Source organism: Canis lupus, chromosome 31 (assembly GCF_011100685.1).
Source record: "Canis lupus familiaris isolate Mischka breed German Shepherd chromosome 31, alternate assembly UU_Cfam_GSD_1.0, whole genome shotgun sequence".
In the NCBI taxonomy this organism is placed as follows: Eukaryota; Metazoa; Chordata; class Mammalia; order Carnivora; family Canidae; genus Canis; species Canis lupus.
Genome location: NC_049252.1, coordinates 5,357,141 through 5,383,609, shown reverse-complemented (window position 1 = coordinate 5,383,609; position 26,469 = coordinate 5,357,141). Strand labels below are relative to the sequence as shown.

Below are 26,469 nucleotides of genomic sequence, written 5' to 3'. Positions count from 1 at the left end.
TTTCCTCTCCTCTAAACCAGGGAAAAATGATGTAATTATATTCATCATATATAAGAACCTACCTGGTGTTTGGCTTACTAGGGTTCCATATAATTTGGTTTCCTTTCTTTGAAAGTGTTGAAAATTACTCCCTGTAATATTCAATGAAAAACCTAATACAAGGCCAGGCAATAAAATGGATTCAAATAAATGTATGGAGAAAAAAAATATTGTACACACAATATTAACACAAAACAAGCAATATAAAACTAAACACTAAATTTATGGCTCCTATAGTAGTAGAAGTATAATGCAGGAGTAATTAAAATAGCACAAGGCAACATATAATTAAATAGTGATACTTATTAAATCTAGCAGTAAATAGTTGTATAATTACTTGTTTAAGGAGGTCAAAGAAAATGGAGAATAATGGCAATTCTATTGGTCAGGAAATATTTAATGGAGATGGCAGGTCTTAAGCTTGAAGAAATGACCCAGTGGGACAAAGATCATTGGGAGAAGAAACCAGCTTTATGAACGAAAGGTCAAAGTATGTCTCCCCAAAACAAAAACACATATACAAGATGCATTGGCTATGTAGCACCCAGTCAGGAATGGTTTCATTATTTCTCTATTCACAAATGGTATGACTTGTAATAATAATCAGATGAAATCATAAAAATGTATATATGTAAAGACATTACATTCATATTTTCTTGACATAAAGTTTTATAAATTTTCATTTATAATTACTTGTTCCATATGTTTTCCAAAACATTTATTTTCTTGCCTGAACTTGACATAATCCTTCAATTTGGGGGTCCCCACCTTAAACAGAATAGCATTATCAAGGTGTAGCTTTAGAATGACTCATCCACAGACAGGAACTTTGGAATTCCTATTTTTTTTTTTTTTGTATTTTGTAGATATCCCATTATATTTTGTATATTTTAGAAATTTGTAAGTTAGACAATAGTGTCACAAACTTCATCACTCAGCTTTCACAATTACTAGTAGTTTGAAAATTTTCCTTCAGTTACAGCAATTATTATTTTTATTTTTTTTAATATTTTTATTTATTTATTTATTTGACAGAGAGAGAGCAGAAGCAGGGTGAGTGGCAGGCAGAGGGAGAGGGAGAAGCTGGCTTCCTGCTGAGCAGAAAGCCTGATTTGGGGCTCCATCTCAAGACCCTGGGCTTATGACTTGAGTGGAAGGCAAACACTTACCCAACTGAGCCACCCAGGCTCCCGTATTACAGTTATTTTTTTTTTTAATTTTTATTTATTTATGATAGTCACAGAGAGAGAGAGAGAGAGAGGCAGAGACACAGGCGGAGGGAGAAGCAGGCTCCATGCACCGGGAGCCCGACGTGGGATTCGATCCCGGGTCTCCAGGATCGCGCCCTGGGCCAAAGGCAGGCACTAAACCGCTGCGCCACCCAGGGATCCCTACAGTTATTTATTTATTTGCTGTTTTAGTCCTAAAATAAATCCTAGATACAGTTTAATTTTGTGCACACACATTACAGCATTCACCTTCAACAAAATCACACTTTTAAAAAACAATCTCACAAGTTACTGCATTTAATATAATTGACAATATTTGCTCAATGCTATCTTAAATTTTGATTCTGCTCAAATTTCCCTTTTGTAAAATTTACCTTTGTAAAAATTTACCTTTGTAAAAATTTACCTTTTTTGCACTTGATATTTATTTATTTTTTTTTTAAAGATTCATCTATTTATTTATTTATTCATGACAGACACAGAGAGAGAGGCAGAGACACAGGCAGAGGGAGAAGCAGGCTCCATGCAGGGAGCCTGATGTGGGACTAGATCCTGCATCTCCAGGATCACACCCTGGGCTGAAGGCAGCGCTAAATTGCTGAGCCACCCAGGCTGTCCTGCACTTGATATTGATTTGATTAAGCAAATCAATATTATATTTCCTTATTCAGCTTTTTGTCAGCTTGTTGAGATATACTACAAAATTGTAAGATACTTGAAATGTACTGCGTGATGATATCATATACATGTGCATTGTGACAGGAGTTAATTGACACATCATCACCTCACAGATTAACGTAATTTTTCTTTTTCAGTGAGAACATTTAAGTTCTACTCTCTTAGAAAAATTTAATTATAAAATACAGTGTTATCAACTATAGTGACTTTTTTTTAAGATTCCACATATAAGTGTTAGCATGCAGTATGTGTCTTTCTCTCCCTAGCTTATTTCACTTGACATAATATCCTCCAGATTCATCTATATTGTTGCAAGTGACAGGATTTCCTTATTTTAAAGCCTGAACAATATTCCATTATATACATACATAATATATGTATCTCACATTGATATATTTTATTATATATATTAAATGTGTATATATATTCCATTTTACATAGAGAATATGTGTATATCACATATACTTACTTTTCATATATTGTGATATATTAATAATGTTAATATAATAGATATTAAATATGGATATGTACATAGATAATCATTTTTGATCCTTTTATTTATTAATGGACACCTGTTATTTTCATAAGTTGGCAATTTGAATAATGCTGTAGTGAATATGGGAGTTCAGATATATCTTTGATAATATGGAATTAACCTCCATACTATCTTTTTATAGTGACTGTACCAATTTACATTACAACTAACAGTACATAAGAGTTTCCTATTCTCCACGTCATCCCAGCGTTTATCTATTTTTCCTTTTTTTTTTTTCTATCTTTTCAATAGTAGCTCTTCTAGCAGGTTTGAGGTGATATCATGATGATTTTCCTGATTAGTGATATTGAGCATCTTTTCAAGTACCTGTTGGCCAATTATAGCTCTTCTTTGGACCCACCCAATGTCATTTCATATATTTCTTCTCTCCTTTATTCTAAAACAGATTTCCTTCTCCTTAGCTTTTAATACTATTTATTGGTTGAAGATATTGGATAATTTGTCCTGTAGCATCTGGCTGATTTCAACTTTATGGTGTTTTCTAACATGTACCTTTATCTTTTATATTTCTAACACACTGTTATTTAATATGGAGGCCTTATTAATATTAAATTTCTTTTTTGGGTAAAAATACTTCATGTTAACAGTTTTGTGTATGTTGTGCTGCAGCAAATCAGGTGGTCTATAGTGTCTGATTTTCTAAATTTACTTTAAGTTTGATCAGCGAGTTCTGATGTGGTCATATTGATTCATTCATTTTTCTCTATCACAACATTTCCAACTTGTTTTGCTTAACTAGTGATGTGTTTTATATAGGTTACTTATTTCACTAGGGATTGCAAATGATGATTTTCTAATTTTATCAACATTTCTGCAGTTATTTCTTTTAGTCTTTAAGAACTCTCATTGATCAGTTATAGTTACCCTGAAATTGAATTGTACAGGAAATACCATATCAATGCTTGGTTAGATTTGTGCATTTATTTTTTTGGAATAACTAATTGCATGTGTTTCAATGATTTACAGTCAATATTCTGTTTGATGCTCCAATTGTCTTACACTTAGCCAGTGACTATCCTTCCAAGTTGGAGCCCAGGTTCTTTTAGGAACATTGATATTTTCAATGCTTTCTGGCAAAACAAAATGCCTGGGACATCCTATATATTTACTGCCCCGGATGTAGATTTATCCATTTCTCCAAAGAGCTCTTGTTCTTTTAATCACATTTAGAGATCACAATCTGAAGACTCCATGTGTTCACTGCTACTGGTTTGTCGTGAATATTGAAAAAGAAAAAGCAAGGAAATAATTACTATTTAGAAAAATAGAAAAAAATCATATGTTTGTATATTTTTTCTAATGCTTAGAAAAATCATTAAGTCTAAGTTTCATTAATTTCTTCTATTTTTATTCTATTTATTTCGCTTACACACAAAATCTTTTCTCCTAATGACTTCTACATCATTCCTTATTTGCTTTAACCTGTATTTATATCTAATATTTCAAAATACCATTGTTCTTACTAAAATGAAGACTATGATGCAGTTTAAGATTGTTTTGATCATTTTTCTACTGTAAATCGCAGTAAGAATACAGAGTCATTGATGTAATTTTTATCTGTGTTGTTGTAGCACCAGTTTTATTTAAAAGTTACATTCTTTGGTTTCAATTTACCTTTGACTTTTAGTTACTATGGTAAAGGATTGTTTTAGAAATCAACCTGGTGAAGGCAGAGTTTTTCCCATATGGGATTAGAAATTTATCTCAGGTATGGATTTTTCTTTGTGGTTTTCAATTCTTTTTCCAGCATCACTGTGTATAGACAAACAGAAACAACTAATTCATAGCCATCGTGTTCCATGCAACATTACCTCTGACCAGAGAACACTTAAAAGATAGAGGGCAGCAATGAAATTGAGTTCATGGAATTCTCTACTCCTAGCACATACTCCAACATCCAGAAACAGAGTAGTGAAATGGTCTACTGACAGCTCAGTGATGATACCAGTCAGGAGACAACTCCTTGTGTGGCTGGCCTTAAACCAGTGCCTTAAGCTGCTGCCAAGCATTTGATGTCATTTCCTACTGCCTGAATGCAGGGCTTTTCTTCTTCATCTCTTCACCCTGCCTCTATCACTGTAGATCTTGTAGATCACCTAGTTATAAAGTAGTTTGGGAAACTCATTTACATACAGAGATACTTGAGCACATTATGTCACTAGATTTATTGAAATTATTATTTTTTTTCCTATTGCCATCTTAATTGCTCTGTTTCCGTGGAGAGATTTGGAGAAATTTAGAAACACGAATGACCATTTTTCCCACCTGCTCACTTATTTTTTAAACTACAGTGGTACATTACTCATTCAGATCTGGCTTTCAATCCTAAATGTCATCAGATCTTTTGTCTCACATTTCTTTAGGAAAGTATTCCTGAAAAATTTTTTGATTTGGAGCCAGCAGGACAGGTTTTGATTTCTGTCTAGGTGACTTATTTGATGTGAGAATTTGAATAATGTACTTAATTTTCAGAAACTTCAACTATCTTTTCTGAAAAAGTGATAATCCTACTTACCTTAGACAGTAAGGAATAAAATAATGTCCGGGCAGCCCGGGTGGTTCAGCGGTTTAGCTCCACCTTCAGCCCAGGGCGTGATCCTGGAGATGGGGTATCAAGTCCCACGTTGGGCACCCTGCATGGAGCCTGCTCCCTCTGCCTGTGTCTCTGCCTCTCTCTCTCTCTCTGTGTCTAACATCAATAAATAAATAAAACCAAAACCAAAAACAAAAAAAAAAAGGAAAGAAAAAAAAGAAAAGAAAAAAAGAAAAGAAAACATTAAAAAAAAAAGATTAATTTCTTAGGCACAATGTTGAGACATGGATATTTTCCCTTTTCCCCATTGTGATTTAATTTTCTGTTTTCTAAAAAATAAAAAAAAAAAAAAAAAAAAAAAAAAAAAATTTTCTGTTTTCTTACATTTCAATAGTTGAAGACATCAATTAACAAACAATTTCTATTTTTCTTTGTAAACACTGCACCTTGGGAGTAAATTCCTTAAGAGAAAAATTGTCTAGCATCCAAAGATATTGAAGGAAGCACATTGGTTTATTTCTTTTCAATAAAATGTTTACCAAATGTATATTGTCATAGCAATTCCATCAAGAAACTTCTGACAGCAAGCCATCAAAAAACCTAACCACATTGGCTAAAGAGATCGGTTTCATTAAAAATATTGATCACTCATGTCTTCCAAAGTACTTATGCTGATTTGTCAGACATATTCAGTTTAAAAATAGTGAAAAAAATAGTAGTGTTATATATGTAATATATGTTTGTAGCAGATATGTGTAGTACTTGACTTTAAAATATAAATTCCTAGAAATTGAGGACCGTGTTGTGTCTATTTTGTGTATCACTCCTAACATATTGTGAGAGATCAATAAATATTAAACCAACATATTGTGCTTCCACAAAACTAGACATGAATTCAGAAAGTGACAATAGAAGCACTGGGCAAAATATCTCATTTGGAACTAACCATATAAAGAGGCAATAGGGAACAGATTAAAGGGCACTGTGGTCTCATTCCACAAGTTTAGTTGGAAAATAGACCAGAGAATATGGGAATATGTGATTGTATAGCTTTCCTATAGGCTCATCCCTTCTAGGCTCCACGGGGTTTTACAACAGTATCTTTCCTCTTCACTGCAGATCTGTGATGCTCACACATTGACAGCAGTTAGTTCTTCTACTTATTGAACTAAAATTTTAGTGTGACAGTTGTTCCCTCAATGACTAATGAAGAGTCAGAAAAACATAAACCACATTCAATTCAGTTCTACACAACCTTGGGTTGATTATTTTCAAGATGATAGTAGAGAAGTTAAAGTAAATGAAGTACATAGTCCATATTTTCTTTAAACAGTATTTTATAGATTCTTTCACTTAGTAAAGCTGTATCTTTAGTCTTGAACCGCATTCAGGTGCACCTTATATGGTCTCATTTGTCACATATCAGCAGGCAAACAGAGCGTTTAAAAATTACTATGATCTATGCTTTGTGTTTTCATAATATAACATTTTTACTTTTAGCACTGTAGAAAATATTAAAATATTACAAACACAGTATTTAGTCTTTTCAATTCTCTGCAGGAAGAACAGGTATTGTTTTTCTCAATAGAGAGATGAAAATCTGACCCTAAGAAAAATTATGTAATTTGCATAAGCTCATTAGCAAGAGGCCAGGCCAGAACTTGGGCCTCTGGGCTCTACTCTGCCACATATTTTTAAAGTGATACACTGGTTGAATTCATTAGTACTGAGTTGTGTATTGAGTGCCCACTATGTGTCAAGAAGGGCTACTCTGCTAAAAATGGTAGAAAAGGTCACTTCCTTCCTGAGCTCTGTAACCTAATGAAACATCTATACAAATAAATGAAGTAATAACACAATGTGTTAAGTGCAATAAAAGCAATACAGAGTGTGAGATACAGGACACCAGAGACAGACTGTGGTCATAGGGCTGCCAGACTAAGAAAAAACAAAAACAAGATACCAGGTAAATCTAAATTTCAATTAACCAGCATTTTCTGTTTGCATGTTTATGTCCTATGTAATATTTGTAACACTCAAAACATTGTTTAACTGAAGTTCATATTCAACTGAGCATCCAGTGTTTTACCCTGACCAGCTTCTTTCAGAAGTGACATTTGACCTAGGACCTGAATAAACTAAAGAGCTAACTATACAAAGATTCAAACAAAGAACATTCCCTTAGAAAATCAGCTAAGTTCTGAATCCAGAAGGCTCTTGAGAAACCTGAAGAAGCCAGTATGTCTTGATTTTGGTGAATGAGGGTGATAACAGTGCAAGATGAGGCTGAAGAGGTAAACAGAAGCCAGAAATATAGAGTCCTCTGGGTAAGGGATATGGACTATATTCTTAGTACTTCATATTAAGAGATTGTAAATTAGAAAGGCGATGACTGACTTTTGCTTTAAAAAAAAGACCCTTCTGGCTTCTGTGTAGAAAAGAGGTTGAAGATGGGAGCAAAAACTAAAGCAGGGTGCATGATGGGAGATTATTTTCAAGGTTCAGGGAGAAAATCTTGGCTTGAATTCAGGGATGATGGTACGCACAGAGAAGTAGATGGATTTGAATTTGACCCTTCTGTTAGAACCCAGAAGGCATGCTCATAGATTCGATATGAGGGATGAAAATGGGATGAATTAAGAACCCCTAGGTTTTGGACTCTGGTGTATAGTGACGGAATTCCCTGCGATTAAGCAGAATGTATAAAGAAAAACTCAGGGATAGGTGTTGATAATCAAATGATCTTTTTTTTTTTTTTAAAGATTTTATTTATTTATTCATGAGAGACACAGACAGAGAGAGAGGCAGAGACACAGGCAGAGAGAGAAGCAGGCTCCATGCAGGGAGCCTGACGTGGGACTCGATCCACGTCTCCAGGATCACGCCCTGAGCCAAAGGCAGCGCTAAACCGCTGAGCCACCCAGGCTGCCTCAAATGATCTATTTTCGGCATAAGTTTGAGAGGTCTGCTAGATTTTAAAATGGAGATGCCAAATCAATGATTGATTCTTATCCAAGAAAACAGAATGAAAGTCCTCAATGAGAGTGACATTTAGAGCAAGATCTGAGAAAATATCACAAAGAAAAAGGACATGTAGAGAAAATCCAAAGTTTCATAACTAAGGTCTGAAAAATTTAAAGGAGTAAAAATCAGCACAGAAAATGAGAAGGAGGTCCTATAATGTTAGGTCACAGAAGCTAAGAAGAACAATGTTTTATAAAGAGTAGGATGACCGATCACCTTTTTCTGAATATACTGCTGAGACTTACAGTGGGTTCAAGACAAGCGTATACATCTGATTTGGTCAAATGGCACTCACACTGAGAAAAAGAGCTCTTCAAAAGTATTAACTGAAAAATTCAAACTTGATCTCTAGCTATTTTGGAACTGAAATTTGTGTTTGTTGAAACAGTTTATGTTGCTATTTGTGGGGGATTCAAGCATTAGAAACTCTCTAATATATTAAGATGAGTGGAGGTATTCCTCTTCTAAAATACTGTTCCCTATTTACTTCCTTATCAAGCATTTATTTTGCGTCTATTATATACAATAACTAATTTAATTTTCCGGATAAAAAGAAGTTGCTAATATATTTCTTAATCTCAGGAATGAAAGTAGAAGAAATGGAAAAGTCTGTAACAAACTGTACAACAGTACCATTTTATAAGGGCTAAAATAGAAAAGTTAATAAAGTTGTACAAAATTTTGTTTGGGATATTTGGTGAATGTACATTTGAACCAAAACACCAAATAATATGCCAATCCTTGAATTTCAATTAAAGGAGTACTTTCCAAATGATTGGTCCTTCTTGCTGATCCCTAGAAGCTGAAGCTGGTGAATCACTTGGTAAAAAATCAGTATTGTTGCATATCCTACTTTGTCTTTTGGCATTCACAAGGAAAGATTAGTGCTACATTATTAAAGTGGTTGATGTTAACTTCATCCTAAAAGTTCCTTATTTCAGTGTAGATTGCAGAATACTATGAGAGGAGGCTTAAAATACATTAAATCTATCAATTATAATGTTGACTGCAATATACTGAAACTATTTTTGATCTGAACGATCCAAGCACATTTTCTATACTTTGTTAGTTTAATCTTGTCAAATTCACTGAAAAACAATCAAAACGAGATGTGTTTTTATCCTTTAAGAGTGAATCCATGGCATTGCGCTTTATATATCAATCTATATTTGTACCTTCCCTGGAGACAAGGAGAGCTCATCTTTGTGCTCCTGATGCGTATTTATGCTTCATTGTTTTGTATCCAATTAAAATGTATTATACATTTCACAGAAAAGTAATTTGTTTTGTGGTTATATCTGTGAAAAAAGTATGTGTTTAATCTTTCCATAATGCTTAATTGGAGGAAGTTACTTAGAGAAAGTAGCCTTAAAAAAAAGGAGTTTGGATGGATGAAAATACCATTACTGAGGTTTTGTAAATTTTTTTTAAATTTTTTTTATTTATTTATGATAGTCACAGAGAGAGAGAGAGAGAGAGGCAGAGACACAGGCAGAGGGAGAAGCAGGCTCCATGCACCGGGAGCCTGACGTGGGATTCGATCCCGGGTCTCCAGGATCGCGCCCTGGGCCAAAGGCAGGCGCTAAACCACTGCGCCACCCAGGGATCCCATTACTGAGGTTTTGAAGGGAATGAAATGCTATGTCAAATCATGTCGAGGAAAAAATTCTCAAATTCAAAAACACTACATATGTAATTCTCTCAAAAATTGATTTAATGTCTCCATAGCTTTGAAAATATCATCCTTATCCAACAGTCTTCAAAAAGAGTTATCAGTGGAGCTTTTCTTAGTTTATGATAACAGCATAACTAATGACTATTCTGGAGAATTAGCGGTATTGCTGACAAAAAATGAAGAGATTAATTATAGTAATATGAATAGTTTCTATACTTTTTCCATAAATAATTTGTACAAAACCATGAAAACTTATAATGTGATCATTATCACACCCAAATGTCCATATTTGTGGTTGTTCATGTAAACAAGGAAATAGTAATATAACTCTTCCAAAACATCTTCAATTGATTAGCTGTGTCATTGGAGTAAATTTTGGGTTCCAATTCTAATATTTAAAAAAGAGAAAAAAAATTGGTTCTAATTAAAAAATTACTACTACTACTACTACTTCTACTACTACTACCAATTAACCTAGTATTTATTGAACACTTACAACGTTCCTAATCACTTAGCATGCATTATATCATTAATGTTTACAATATTCATATGTGTTAGGTAAAATATTTTCCTCATTCTTATGAAAACTTGCCCAGGGAGTTTAATGTAACAGCTTAGTGTTGTCAGTGAGTGGTGGGATCAAAATTCAACAAATGCTGATGTGTCTTTAGGCATCTTTAGTCTTGTACCAAATAGTGTACCATGACACCTTTTTCTTTCTGTACATTTTTTTCCTAGAGTTATTTACTTCAATTTTCATTTCTTGGGTATTTTATATTGCTATTTATAATTCTTCCAAACTCTCTATCAGAATAGAATTTCCCACATGGCAAAGCACATCAGGTGATGTATCAGTTCCAATTAATTTTCTTTCCTGGAGTCTGTCCTCTTGGCACTTTCTATTCTTTTGCCCCTATTTGTACTCTAGTTCTGTAGGCCAATGGTACAGCTGGCTCTCCTCTTACTGATCTTCTTTGGATCAATTTTCTCCATTTTGCTAGAAAGTGGCTTCCAGAAAAGTATGGATAATGATTTGCATAAATGGTACATTTTTGAGATATTGTAAGCTTGAATGTATTTCCATTTTACCATCATTTTTAATTGAAATTTTTACTGATAAAGAAACCCAGTTGAAATTATTTTTCTTTAGAATTTTGAAGGCATTGTGCCTTTGACATCTCACTTCTGATAGTTCTGTTGGGGAATCAATTGCCATGTTAACACAATTGTTTACATGTATTTATCTTCTTTTCCCCCCTCATTTTAGCCTCTTCACATTATCTTCACTTTTCAGAAGTGAGAAAATATGTATTGGAAGACAATGCTCTGTGAATATTTTTACATTGATCATGATTTGCTGAACAAGGATTGCTAATGACCAAGGTTAAAAGTATGCTTGAATGGCAAACATGCATTGCACATTAGAAATTGCCTATTTCTAAAAAAATAATAAAAAAATAAAAGAAAAGAAAAGAAATTGCCTATTTCTTTGATAGGATTTAAAGTCTTCTCTGTCCTGAAGCTCTTTCTTCAGATTACAGAGATGAGGTAAAGGTAGAGATTTTCTCCTTTTTCTAGAGAGGAATTGTTTATATTTCAAAGCAAAGAATTTCTTACTCTTCTCTCTCTCTCAATCTCCTCAGATGTAGGAGAGCTAGATATCTCTTAATCCTGTACAAGCTACAAGAATTTGGAGTTTTTGTTTTGTTTTGTTTTTTTGTTTTTTGTTTTCTTGTGATGCAACCCTATAGCATATGCAGACTAGAACAGGCCCTATCCCTTGAATCATTCTTTGGGGAATTGGGGTGTGGGGAACTGGTATTTTGATGCTACTCTGCTACCATGACTAATAAAAGGTTCAAACTCTCACCTGGACATTGCAGGTTGACTAACATTTAAGTGGGTAAAATCTTAGATCTTCACAATCTCAGGTGCAAAAACATGTTCAATGTGAGTCATTTGTTCATTATTTGTTCAAGAGACCCTCAATCTAGAAATCTATTTCATTTAGTCTAAGATACTTCCTTTTATTGACTTTTGATGACTCACTTTCCTCTGTTTTCTCTGTTCTCTCTTTCTGGGATTTCTATTACTTATAAGTTAGAGCAGACTCCACTTTTCTTATTTTTCTTTCTTTTCAATTTTCCATGTTTTGTTTTTGATGTTGAGATTGCTATAATTCCTTCAGTATGACGTATATTTAATGTTCTAAGCAATATAAAAAAAACAAGATTTTTATATTTTGACTCGATTTTAAAGCAGTTTCTTTTATGTCCTGTGTCTTTTAAATATAATTAATTATTGTTTCATGAGTAAAAATACCTCACCATTTTGAATATATTATATTCTCAGATATTATAATATCTAACTTTTTACTCAAGAACTTCTTTTTCTTGTTTGATAATGTTTCTCACTGTCATTCCTCAAATCCAAATATTTTTGCAATGTCTACTCATATAAAATTTTGAGGCACTAAATAGCTAATGATAAACATTGTGGAAATATGAGGATAGGCCAGGGACTTGCCAATTGTTAGGATTTCTTGGCAGGGAATTCCCAAATGTGAGCCTGTGCTAGTCTTTTCTCTGGGACCATTTAGTTGCTAACTGAGGTGAAGTGATGGAAGGGAGTGGATGCTGATGTGTGACTATCATCATCCTAAAACTGAGCACCCCAGGGAGGTTGGAGATTTTAATCATTCAATGTAAAGATTTTCATTTAACCCCACTCTTTCAGATTTTGCTTTTACTGTGCTCCTCTGTGACTGAGATCCCAGAGTCTGGGCCCTTCTAGCTAAGTTTCTTTGTAGAATAAGCTAAACATTGAGAATAGTCAGTTTGCCCCATATTTAGAAGATAGCATGGAGTTGACATGGGGAATATAACATGTTTTTTTTTTTTCCTTACACAGGCTTTCTAACAAATTCTCTGTTTCAGTCATGCCTTCATTCTCTCCTTCCTACTTATCAGGCACATCCAAAGCCTTAGGATTTGTGGTCTTCAATAGAGAAACTCATATTTCTTCTTCTTAGAATTCATTTGTTCTGGTCTGGTGTTCAGCTTATTTTTCTGCTAATTTCTTCATGTTATTATCACCCTTCAAAATATTAGTCATCTATTTTTTTTATTCTCTTATACTTTTTTTATCCTACTTTTTTGAAGTAGGATAATATTTTTTTTTCAAAAAGATTTTTATTTTAAAAATTTTAATATTTTGTTTCAACTCAGGTTGAGCTGAGTTTCAGGAGGGAATATATCTAAAATATGTGTTCAATTCCCTATGTTAATTTGGAAATCCAAATTCACTTTTTGTTTCAAGTTAAACAAGTATATATTTTGTTTACTGTTACCTTGAGTTCTATATTAAGCTTTTTTATCTTAGTTTTTATACTAGCCATTATCTACTATGTCCTAAACAATAGCCATAAATCTGATTAAAATATCATTAAAAAAAGTCTAATTACTCAATAATCTGAATAGTCTATTCATTTATTGAGTCAACTATTCAGTGAATGCTTGAACTAAATGAGTTAATAAGAAAGCGAGGCTTCCTACTGCCTGTGAGAGCACATTCAATGAGGAAGCCAGGTATTAAACAATAGGCCTTATTATTAACCACAATAACTATTTTTATATAAATCATCATATGCTTTAACTATAATTTATATAGTGTATAAGATGGTTATACATTCTATATAGAATGTAGAAGAGGAAAGAAGGTTTAGAAATGCTAGACACAGTACGAGAAAGGCAAGTTGAAGTATTAACTGACAGTCTGCCTAAGCCTTATTTAGAGGTTGGTATCTGAGCAAGGACCTTAGGAAGGTAATGGAAAAAATCAAATGGATATTTAGTAAAGAAATGAATATGTAAACAAAGATACCAGTGCAGTAATGTGTCTCCCAACTGTTATGTTCAAGGAATAGCTAGGAACCTTGTTGGAACAGGATGCAACAAATACTGGCATGAATTTCAATATGCACCCAAGGCATTATGTACATTATAAATGGATTTTGAATTTTATAAACTGAAGACTTCAGTAGTTCACTGTATTACGGAATTCACTTTTTGTTCTTTCTGTTATTCTGCTGAACATAACTGAATGTTTATTCCTATAAGTATTTTTTTTACTGATTTTATTTATATATTCATGAGACAGAGAGACAGAGAGAGAGAGAGAGAGCAGAGACACAGGCAGAGGGAGTAGCAGGCTCCATGCAGGGAGCCCGATGTGGAACTTGATCCCTGGACTCCAGGATCATGCCCTGGGCATGAAGGCAGGTGTTAAACCACTGAGCCACCCAGTGATCTCTTTTTCCTATATATATAAAAGCTGTATTTGTGTTAATTTTCTGGATTTTTGCCCCCAAGAATATTGCACTGTTTCCTCTCAAGCCTGCCTATCATAAATGTACCTTTTCCTTGTAGTTTTAGTTCTGTATTTCATGCTGTAAATGACTATGTTTCACTGTTTTTTTTTTAAGTTTATTTATTTATTTTTTTAGTAATCTCTACAGCCAATGTGGGGCTTGAACTCATGACCCCGAGATCAAAAGTTGCATACTCTTCTGACTGAACCAGCCAGTTGCCCTATCTCTCACTTTTTTACTTTGTTTCAGAAATAACTGACACAAATTAAAAATACATTAAATGAATAAGATATCTCCATAAATTTTTAGGGAAGGAATTATGATCGTATCCAAAATACTCTAATAATTTTTACCAATAATTTTATCAACAAAATTAGTTGCACCATGAAAACAACTTTTATATGAGCAATAAATAAGTTGGAAGTAAACAAGTCTATCGCAAAAATGTAATATAATGGATATGGCATTTTTGCAACTAAAGGAAGAACTTAATATTGATTTGGTGGAGGAGGGTTGTGAGAGACACATTCCTTGGAAGGTGATATAGAATCAGATGAGCAATTTTCAGGCAGGCAGGCAGGCAGGCAACCTTTATGCCTTGAAGTCTTATACTCAAACTGCTCTTAAAAATAAATGTATAATGCCAAAACATCTTTAAGTGAGGATAGAATGGGGTGGGGTGAGATAGAATGGGGTGAAATACAAAGTATTTCAAAATATATGGAAATAGAATCTGGGCCTCAGTGAAGATTCATAAAAGATGCTACCTCTTTATCCCACGTGTTGGGATGAGAAAACCATTTTGGGTCCATGTAAATATGGTACAGGGTTCAGTTTATTCTTTCTGATATTCCCTGACCAGAAATAGCTGAGTCAAGTGAAGTATCAAATATATGTATTCACCTGAAACAGTCAGGTCAAAATCACGACTTCTTATAATTATTTAGTAAACTCGATGGCAAAAAAATAATTCACTCTGTGAAAGGTAGTATAAGTTTTTCAGGTCCATTTTGACAAGAATGAATAAAGCCATCATTAAGTGAATAAGATGTTTTAAACACTGAATTGAATCTATAGCTACTTCAGACCAGATCCTTGCACTTGTCACTCATCATTCATTAAATGAATGAATACGTACATACATACATACATACATACATATATATGTACATCTATACCAATGAGTTTAAATGGACCTCTATCCAGAATAAATTAGTGTATCAAAGGCTCAGGCAGTTTTCTCCTAAACTGTTTTAATTTTTACAAATTATTATTATTTATATTGACTTAAGGAGTCTTTGTTAACCTCCTAATTAAATGTATCCTCAAATCTGGTTTATTTGTGTTAACTAGTTAAAAAAAACAAATCCTTTTTACTTTTTAGTTTTTGATGATAGCAATTTAAGAAATTCTAAAATCAAATGTTTAAAACAAAGAATGTCCACATAAGTCATAAAGGCATGTTTCTCTCTGACAGCATGTCTATTCAGATAAGACATAAGTATAAATGTACCAAGCATGCACTGTGATTTTAGACTTCCTCCTTCATGTGCAGGAACGCAACCAAATTAAGTCCTCTGAAAGAATAAACTTAGAAATAGGATGCAGTGTTTGTTTGCATAGATGTGTACACACTTATGTATGCTATATCCCTCATGTTATTTTTTTCTCTCTTTTCCTGAGATTGGAGTCCATGGATGATCAAAGGGCACCAATTACAATGGCTCACTTACTGAACATGTTAAAGGGCTTTAGGACCTCTGTTTTGTTGTTGTTGTTGTTGTTGTTGTTGTTGTTGTTCTAAATGTTGGAGATTGGTTAGTTTCTCTTGCTAATGATTTGACAACACTGCACAAAAGGCATTGAGGAGCTATCAGAGATTTTCAGGCATTTCATATGAGAAATTTCCTGCCCTTCTTATTAATCACAAGAATATCTTTTTATTGTCCTCTTTCCAATCATATTCACACACTACTTAAGATTTCAAAGGGTAATTTCATTATCACTTAATATTTTATTACCACCCTGTACTATGTGTTTAAATGAAAATTTCTTAAAATTCCAGTTAATGGCAAGAGAAAATAGAGAACAGAATAAATATATAATAAGGTGTGCTATTTGGCTACTATGATTATTTTTTTATAGTATCTTGAACAGTTAACTTCTGGCTTAACTGTAAAGCCCAAGTCTCAATTAAGTTTATATTTCAGTGGTCACCAATTACTATAGAATAATTTGATTGAAATATAATATGATGTGAGTTGAGTTTACTGTTTTTCTAGTAAAGGAAAGGGCATTTTAACATCTAGAAATGCCTTATAAGTAGAATGAGGGAAAACCAAGACATCCATGATTTAGCTTCACAACAAAATTTCTATCTCCCAAACAAACTCAGAAGTTAATAATAACATTGGAATTTATGAATATTGATAATTATCTTAGCAAAGGTGTATAGTTTTCTTAAAAACTCAACATACTTGAGTCCCCATTAAGGAGATGGATTGCCTACCTTTAAACTCACGTTCTATACTTGCTAACTTAGCAAGTTTGAAAGAGTTTCTCAATTTCTTCCAGATACAGTTCCTTTCTCTCTAAAATAAATGTAATGCCTACTGCTTTAATGCCTACTGCATAGCTATTTTTATGGTTAAATGACATAATGATTGGAAAGTACTTAACATGGCACAGACATGCAGACATGGGACAGTTGTTAGTTGTCACTGCCATTGCTACTGCTGTTGATGTTGCTATCATCTTTAGAAAGCTTCACCTATTAGGTGGCTTAGTTGGTTAAGCATCTGACTCAGTTTCAGTTCAGGTAATGATCTTGTGGATCATGGGATTGAGCTCCACATTGAACCCAAGCTCAGCAGAGACTCTGCTTAAAGATTCTCTCCCTCTGCCCCTCCCTCCACTCATGCTCTCTTTCTCTTTAAAATAAATAAATCTTAAAAAAAAAAAAAAAAGCTCGAGCAATTAGAAAGTTTCCCTTCCATGAAGACAAAAATCTCATATTTGTAAATTTTATTTTCTCTTTCCACAAATTTTTTGCTTGATGAAGACAGTCAAGATAAAGCTCGATAGGTTTTAAGTGATACTTTCCACTAGATGTGGGATATATTTTAAGATTTTAAGAATATTTGGAATTTTTAAAATCTATGGGTTAAGAGTTAAGGTAGTTATCTAATTTATTGTTCCAAATAGGACTTATTTATTTATAAAACATTTTATTTATTTATTTTAGAGAGATGGAGAGAAAGGGAGAGAGCAGGGAGGAGGACTAGAGGAAGAAGGAGAGAATCTCAAGCAGATTCTATACTGAATGCAGAGCCTGATGCAGGGCTTGATCCCACAACCCAGAGATAATGACCTGAGCCAAAATCAAGACTTACTTGCTTAACTGACTGAGCCACCCAAGTGTCCCCCTCCCCCAACTATGACTGTTTTAAAATTAAGAATGGTTCTTATTAATTATGTGGGAACCACAAATTGAATATACGATTGAACCTCACTTATGCTATTATATACTTTTAAAATAAGAAATACTAATAGGGAATTTTGTAATGTTCACCCTGAAAGTATCTGTCATGCTATTACCTATAATAGGCTAGAAAATAAAAGAAGCACGTGTCCCTGTGTTTAAATCTGTCTCATTACAAAGGCAATATGATTTGGGAAATAATTTTAACAACAGCTCTCTGAAATTTTCCATAGCTTTGTGAGAGACAAGAGTAAATCTTAGGATACTAGGAAGCTTAGAGAATGTTCATTGCAATCTCTCATATTATAGATAGGGAAGTTGTGACTGATATATAAACTCACCTAAAGTCATATTATTGTTGAGTCCAGTCTTCTAATCACAGGCCATTTTAGTTTCCATTTGTATGTCACAAAGGCTTATAGGAGCAAAAATATAGACCAAGTAAGTGAAGAAGGAAATCCATATTTCCACTGAGTCATTTGTTATTGAGGGTAAACACAAAAAAAGTCACATGTGGTGAGGGTTAAACCAAAACTATACTCCTATTTTTCAGTTTTGGGGGGAGCATACCATAAAGATGTTTATTGATATGATAACATTTGTATTTTATGCATCTGGTTATATTTTGGTTTATTAAAAGACAAGACAGCGATCACTCAAATGAAATAGATTTACTTTGCAATACATTTCTTTAAATTATCAAGTAAATGCTGTAAACACCATTTCTAGTTTCTCTGAAGTCTTCCAAAGCTGTACTACAAAAAATAAAATAAATAAATAAAGTTGTATTACAGTAGGTCATCAATTTTGGAGAGGTGATATTGGTAAGATTTCATGATAGGCAAAGCATGTGAATATTGCATGCATTTAAATATGGAATAATAACTAATCATCTATAGAGGAATTTGCAGGAGCCAAGACTATTTGTCTTTTTTTCTTGCTAGGAATATGCATACGTCTTGATTTTTATACTCCTAAATGATTTGATAAACACCTGTACCCTTTTTGAAAAATGGAAACAGAACCATTTTACACTCTGACAAGTGCCACAAAGTCTTTTTGTTTCCTCATTCCCTGTTTCTAATTATGTTGTAAGTTTCCTCTGAATACATAAGATTTATGGTAATTTTAAAAAGTAGAGTGCAACAAGGTGTACTAAAATATTTTATTAAGAGTAACTGAATATGTTGGTATTTAAAACTTAGTTAAAAAAGAACAAGCAAATGAGAAACTGAACAAAGAGTAGGAATATTAGATATCCAACATGGATTTGTTCCCTCTTCTCCTATAGCCAAATTAGAGATGTGTAATGATGTTTTGTTAAGTGATTCAATGGGAGTCACTTGTTCTCACCACTCATTGAGCTGCACAATTGTCCTGCTTTCTTTAGGAGTCATCTCTCCAAAGGTAGCTGGGTAAGCACAATAAAACAATGAAACAATGTGTAGGCTAAAAAACCAGAAATTTATTTAATAAGGTTCAGGAAAACAAATCCCTTTAAATAAGCACTGATGTAATTTGGAATATTGCAAATGCCTACAATTTTCAAGAGATTAAGTCAAATATTCTTAATCCCAAGTCACATTAATTCTTCTAGCTTTTAACATTGCTTAACATTATAATATTATAAAGGAGTGATGTGAAAAAACACTTAAAATTCTATATAATCATGTAAGCCTTTTTCCCTTTTAAGCAATTGTTCTGGGAGCTGTTAGTATGCTAAATTTCTCAAGCTCTTTTTGAAACTGTTCTTTGGCTTTTCTTTCTTTCTTTCTTTTTTCTTTCTTTCTTTCTTTCTTTCTTTCTTTCTTTCTTTCTTTCTTTCTTTCTTTCTTTCTTTCTTTCTTTCTTTCTTGTCTGTCTTTTTTTTTAACCACAACCTACCAGAATGTTCTTTTTGATACAACTAGCTCTGTATATTTAAAAGATAACTTTCATATTCTCAAATAGCTAAAAATTCTTAACAATGTCTACAACTCTCTTCCAAATCAAAAACAGTGTCTCTGGGCAGCCTGGGTGGCTTAGCGGTTTAGTGTCACCTTTGGCCCAGGGCATGATCCTGGAGACCTGGGATCGAGTCCCATATTGGGCTCCCTGCATGGAGCCTGCTTCTCCCTCTGCCTGTGTCTCTGCCTCTCTTTCTCTGTGTCTCTCATGAATAAATAAATAAAATCTTAAAAAACAAAAATCAGTGTCTCTGAAGTGAGATTAATTTACTTGTGTGGGTCAGAAGTCCTCTCTACTATTGTCAGCGATTTTATAGTGACATTACAATTGTAATAAAAGTGATTCCAGACATAAAAGGTAAATTATTATGTCATGGTGATCTTTTAATTTGTAAGAAAGTTCCATGCAAATTACTTTTAAAATAATCTCATTAAATATATATATGTAAATTGCATATAATCATAAATGATAGGAACACTTGAGAATAGCAGAACAATAAACCTGCAAATTATCTCAAAATTCTATCATATTATAACATTGAACCAGCGTATACAAATTCTTCTATTAAGAAAGAGAGGAAGAAATAAAGATCTATAAGTTATCACAGTTTTACTAATAATGTTGAAAAATGGAAATGATCTAAATGTCCAGAAATAGGAGATGGATAATTATGTTCTCATTTAAATGCTTATGAAACATATACATGCTGTAAGAAATTGTTATAATAATTGCAAAAATCAGGACATGAACTGAATGTACAGAACGAGTGCACCAATTATTTATGCTAGAATAAATAGATGCAATAACAGCTATTTCTGTGGCGGCAAGGAGAGGAGATTTGGTGAGTTTAATTTTTTTATTTATATATTTGGCATGATATATTACTAACAATGAGCGTGTATTCCTTACATAGCTGGGGGGTGAGAACAGTAGCTGTGATTTACTTAATTTTTAAAAGGAAATAAACAAGAGGGTTAGAGTGTGGGTACTGCTTCCATGAGTTCAAACCTTATTCTGGTAAACAGTTTGTGTATAGTGCTGTGGATTGTTTGAGAAACGTAACTCAGTAGACAAATGCTTACTGTCAAAGCTCCTGGAAAAAATTGCAGGGCTTAAAATAAACTTTAACCCCTTTAGTGCATCTCTGTTCAGCTTCTCCAGTTCTTCCATCTGCCAGCCCAAGCCCATCTCATTGCTTTGGTTGCTTTACAAATACAACCCAATCTTTGCTGCCTCTCTCCTAGATAAAACTCACTTCATTTAGTACTACATTAAATTAATTTGCAGAAAAGTCAATATTTTTATATGGAGTAAATATTTTCTACTTAGTGGCAATGAATGATAGGCTTAAACATCTGGGATGTGTTTGCTTACTTAATGAAAAGCTTATTATTTCTGGCCCAAATACTCTTTTATTGAATCTATTGAATCTTTTATTTCTGTGTGTCCCTGAGATCTAATTTTCTTTGTGCTATTAAAACTCATTTCTAAGAACTGAGAACAGAGTCGAACCATCCTGACCACATAGGTCTTTTCACATAGATTGCTCCTCAATACATATACATTGTCTTATTCCAGAGTTTTCACTCATGTGTTCAAGAAATTCTTCTTCACAGCAGCAGCAAAGCAACTAATCTCTTCCTTCCCATCTCTCTATTAAAAGCTATTTACCTACTTATTTTTTAAAGTTATGTCTACTGAGGTATGATTTACCTACACTAAAATTCACCATTTGGGGACTTTTTTCTGGTCAACAAATATCACAGGGACCAAATTTGCTTTTTGCCTACAAGAAAATCAGGACAGGTGGGGAGGACAGAATGGTATTTCGACTATTCATCAGGAAGTGCAGGACTCTATGAGAAAGGGGAAGCAAATAAAATTAGTGCTGATGATTAACCCAAAATAACTGAATGGAGAGAGCCATAGTCCAGGGCAGGGGAAACTGGAGGAGTCTGTCAGGATTTATGTGTTGAGGGAATGGAACAGAAAAATATAGGAAGGATACACAGATGAAGTTTTCAAGGCAGAGAACCAGAGAGAAGGGGAGATTGCTCCAGAAAAGAGTTCTGAAGATCTCAAGAGACGTCTTTAACTGTTCGGATAAATAATATCACCACAAGCAGGTAGGAACAGAACCCAATCCCAGGGAAATAACCACCCAAAAGAAACAGATGGAACAATCACCTGGCTCACACAGGACCAGGAATAGTTCCTGTGCTCACTATTCTCACGATTCACAGGGCACTGAATACTTAGAGGTACTGCCTATGCGGTAGAGCAAAGTAAACCTTAGAATAAGAACCTTAGAATAAAGCTCTTTCACTTCAGTCTAATAAAATATAAAAGAAAGCTTCAAAAATATCAAACCTAATTGCATTCCAAAATAAAGCTCAAGGAGATTTATAGGAATCCAAAAATTCTCATTTATTTTTATGTGTATATGTGTGTGTGTGTGTGTGTGTGTGTACATATATATATAATGTATTTATACGACTACAGCAGTACTTGTTCCCCAACAAGACAAAAATTACAATGTCTGATAGTCAATAAAAAAATATTGGGTCAGACAAGAAGCAAGAGATTACACTCATAATGAAAAAAACCTCAGTGAAAAAAGACCCAGAAGGGCACAAAAGATAGAATAAATAGACAAACATTAACATAGTTAATGGGATTATATTTCAAATAAGAAGGTGAGAAAAGTTTGAGCTGATTAAATATAGACCAGAGCACATTATATACATTTATATTCTATATCAAATATATGTATATATCATAATATGTATAATATAGTACATACACATAAATCAGATTCAACTTAACAAAGATCGAAAATATATCTTATATGTAATATACAGTATCCTGTTTAGTGACTAAAAAACAAAATAAGGGCAGCCCGGGTGGCGCAGCGGTTTAGTGCTGCCTTCAGCCCAGGGCCTGATCCTGAAGACCCGGGATCAAGTCCTACGTCGGACTCCCTGCATGAAGCCTGCTTCTCCCTCTGCCTGTATCTCTGCCTCTCTCCCTCTCCCTCTCTCTCTCTCTCTCTCTCTCTCCTCTCTGTCTTTCATGAATAAATAAAAATAAATTCTTAAAGACACAGAAGTACAAACTGTTTTAAGTAAAATTCTGAAAAAAATACTGCAAAAATAGAATAGCAGTGTTTATGTATAACTTCAAACACCTGAATATAAGCAAATTTACTTATATTATGAAAATAGAAGAAAGAAATAATGGCAGAAAATTACCCAAATTTTATAAAAACTATAATTCCTCAGTGTCAAGTAGCTCAATGAACTCCAGGTATAAGAAACATAAGAAAAATAAAAATAAAAAGGCAACAGAGGCATGTCATAATCAAATTGCTTAAACCCAAAGATTAATACAAAATCATAAAATTAGTCCACAGGGAAAAATATAAATTGTATAAAGAAGAACAAAGATAAAGAATGATGGCAATGTTTTATCACCAAAAGCAATGCAAAAAGACTATGAGACAACATCATTGAAGAACTGAAAGAAAAAAGAATGATGTTAGAATTCTATTTATAGTGCAAACACCCTGAAAAAATATAGATGGAATAAATGCTTTACAGACATATAAAAGTTGAAAGAATTGATCACTAGCTGACCTGCCATACCAAAATTGTGAAAGATAATCCTTTAAGGCAGAAAAAGGCCAATACACTCAGAAATCCGAATCTACACAAAGAATAATTAGCACCAGAAATGCCATGGGGCTACTGTAAAAAATATCTTGTAAAAGGATAATTAACCATGTAAATAAAAAATGTTAGTAAAGTGCTTTTGATTATTTAACATACATAGAAATAAAATATACAGTAATAGTTATACAAAGGTCAGAAAGTAAAAAATGGAAAACAATTTTGTAAGGATTTTAAACTATATGTGTAGTCACATGAACTTTTTTAAGGATGGTCTGTGGTACGTTAATAATGTATGCTTTGAAATCTAAAGCAAAGACTAAAAAATAAAACAAACAATAAAGAAGATGAAATGGAACAATGAGAAAAATAATCCAATTAATATTAAAAACGTAGGAAAAGTGGAAAAAGGAACAAAGAATACATGATTTTAATTTTAATTCAACTACAGCAATAATTATATATAGATGATCCAGCCACCCCAATTTAAAAGCTGAGATTCAGAATAAAAAAAAAAAGATAACTGTGTATTGTCAATAAGAAATGGTTTCTAAGTATGAAGAACAAATACATTAAAAGTAAAAGGGTGTAAAATAGTATAAAGCACTAACACTAATCAAAAGAAGCTAAGATGGCTATATTAACATCAGGCAAAGTAGATTTCAGATAAAGTAGTATATTACTAATAATTAAGGGTTTCAGTTCATAATCTTAAAGGGGTAAATACATCAGGTGCACATAGCAATTCTAAAAAATATGTTACTTATTAACAGATTTTCAAAATAGACTCAAGAAGAAATAGACATATCCACAATTATAGCTAGGAAGTTGTCTATTCCTTTGAATAATAGATAGAAAAAGTAAAGAGAAAATCTATCTAGGTTTAGAGGACTTATCAATTGACTTAAACCTAAATGAAATTTATAGAATACTTAATTTAAAAACAAAAGAATATATTTTCTTTTCAACTACACCGAAGAACATTTATAAAGATAGACAATATTCTGGGATGTAAAAGGACAAAATAAATTTAATATTACTCATTTCACAAAGTATGCTCTCATTGGGTTACAATGAAATTAAATAGGAATTCCATAATATAATTACATCTGGAAAATTTCCAAATATTTGGAAACCAAATAGCACACTTCTAAATGACAAAGATGAAATTAAAATGAAAATTACAAAGTATTTGTACTAAATGGGAACCATAATTCATCATATCAAACTATGTGGAAAGTTATTAAAGCAGTACTTTAAGAGAACTATATTATAAAAGAAGAAAAGCCTCAGATCAATGATTTCAGGGATTGATAGACATGATGTGATTTATTATTAGAAACATATATTTGGTCTTCCTCCCAAGTCCTGGCACAGAGCTCCTAAAACTCTCAGAATTCCTTAAGTGATAAAAGCCATAAAGATGTCTCGATATTCTTAACAATTGCCTTTCAATCTTAGTTTATGTTAATGAGGTGACTTTTGGAACCTATCTTAGCAGGAGCACTAGTGTCCAGGGCACCAACCATGTAATTGAAGATTTGGAATTTTCTCAATGCCCTCTAGGGAAGGAAGAGGGGCTGGAGGTTGAAACAATTACCAATGGCCAATGATTTAATCAATCATGCCTACAGAATGAGGCCTCTGTAAAAACACAAAAGGACTTGGTTGAGAGAGCTTCTGGGTTGGTGAACATGTGGAAATTTGGGGAGAGTATCATGCTGAGAGAAGGCCTGAAAGCTTCAAGCCCCTTCCCTATATATTGCCCTATGCATATCTTCCATCTGGCTATTATTCCTGAGTTATTTTATTTTATAATAAACCAACAAGCTATTAAATAAACTGTTTCTTTGAACACCATGAGACACTCTAGCAAATTAATTGGAACCATGAAGGGGGTCATTGGATCTTCCAGTTTATAGTCAGTGGTCAGAAGCACAGGTAACAACCTGAACTTGCTATGAGGTCTCAAGTATTGGAGGGAATAGAGGAGAAAACAGTCTTGTGGGGCTAACCCCTAGCCTGTGGGATCTGATGCTCTCAGAAGATAGTGCTGGAATTTAGTTGAATTATAGGGCACCCAGCTTGTGTTGGAGAATAGCTTGATGTGGGGAAAGAATCCACACAATTAGAATTGATCCCAGAGTATATTTTTTGTCCTTTCTATATTTTATAAATGTCACTCCATTGTCTCTAATTTCATGAGATATCTGCTAGAATTCTCATCATTATTTCTTTGCAAGGAATATCTTATTTTCTTACCTGCCTTCATAATTTTCTATTTATTTTTGCTTTTCATTTGAGCATGATGTATTTGGATGTGTGCTGTTTGTTTTGGTACTTCTCCAAAATATAATTCTCTGATGCCTTTCATTAATTTAGGACATTCTCAGACATAATCTCTTCAAGTATTACTTTTTGTACTGTTCTTTGTCAGTTTTCACCTTGTAGGATTCCATTCCAAAAACATCATTTGATGTTTTTCATCTTTTTTTTTTTTTTTTTTCACTTGGGTGATTTCTATTGAATTACCTTAAGGTTCACTACTTTTCTCCTCACTTGTATTGATACTACTAATGAACACTTTAAAGGAATTCTTCATTTCTTTACTGTTTATTTTGTTTCTAGCAACTCTTCGACTCAGTTACCATCTCTCTGCTGAAATGGCTAATCTGATCATGCATGTTACCATAATTTCCACTGGAATTTTAGCCGATGAATCAGTTATGGTAATGATTATATGATGAAAGTGATGACAATGGTATTTAAATTCTCTCTTAATTCTAATATCTGGGTTATTTCAATCTGTTTCTATTTATTCCTTTATATATTGACAGTGGATTGTATTTTATTGCTTTTCTTTGTGTTTCATTGCCTTGATTTTTTTTTTTTCATCAAATGTCCCAAAGCATGCATAGAATGGCAGAGACTAAGGTAAAGAATATTTCTATCTAGACATGGACATATGTCTTTTGCTAAGCTTATTGAAGGAGGTTATGTCAATCTACTCAGGATTTAAGCAGAGTTTGAATTTTTCTGTTGCTCTACTTATTAATGCCCAAGAGCTTCAAATTCCTTTAGCTTTGTTTGACCTAGGATGAATGCTGTTTTGACTGTGAGTTTTAATCAATGTTTCCATTCTACCCTCAACTTTAGCCTTTCTTGAGCACCTGTGCCAATAAGGGTCCCTTTCTCCATGTACTTGCCCCTATCCCAGTGGTACATTTTTGTTGATGCTTATTTCATGCTTACTAGCTTGATGGTCAAGCA

At 33.3% G+C, this 26,469-nt stretch overlaps 1 long non-coding RNA gene across 7 annotated transcripts in view; it reads left to right on the top strand.

Moving 5' to 3' along the window:
• LOC102152860 overlaps nt 1-26,469 on the top strand; it is a 185,368-nt gene that overhangs the window by 60,901 nt on the left and 97,998 nt on the right. Inside the window, exon 3 of one of the 7 annotated variants that reach the window (XR_005382079.1) lies at nt 11,002-11,020. The exons of the other annotated variants lie outside the window; for them this stretch is intronic. This is a non-coding gene — a long non-coding RNA (uncharacterized LOC102152860). Of the gene's footprint in view, nt 1-11,001; nt 11,021-26,469 lie in introns of those variants that run through there. 7 annotated transcript variants of the gene reach the window in all.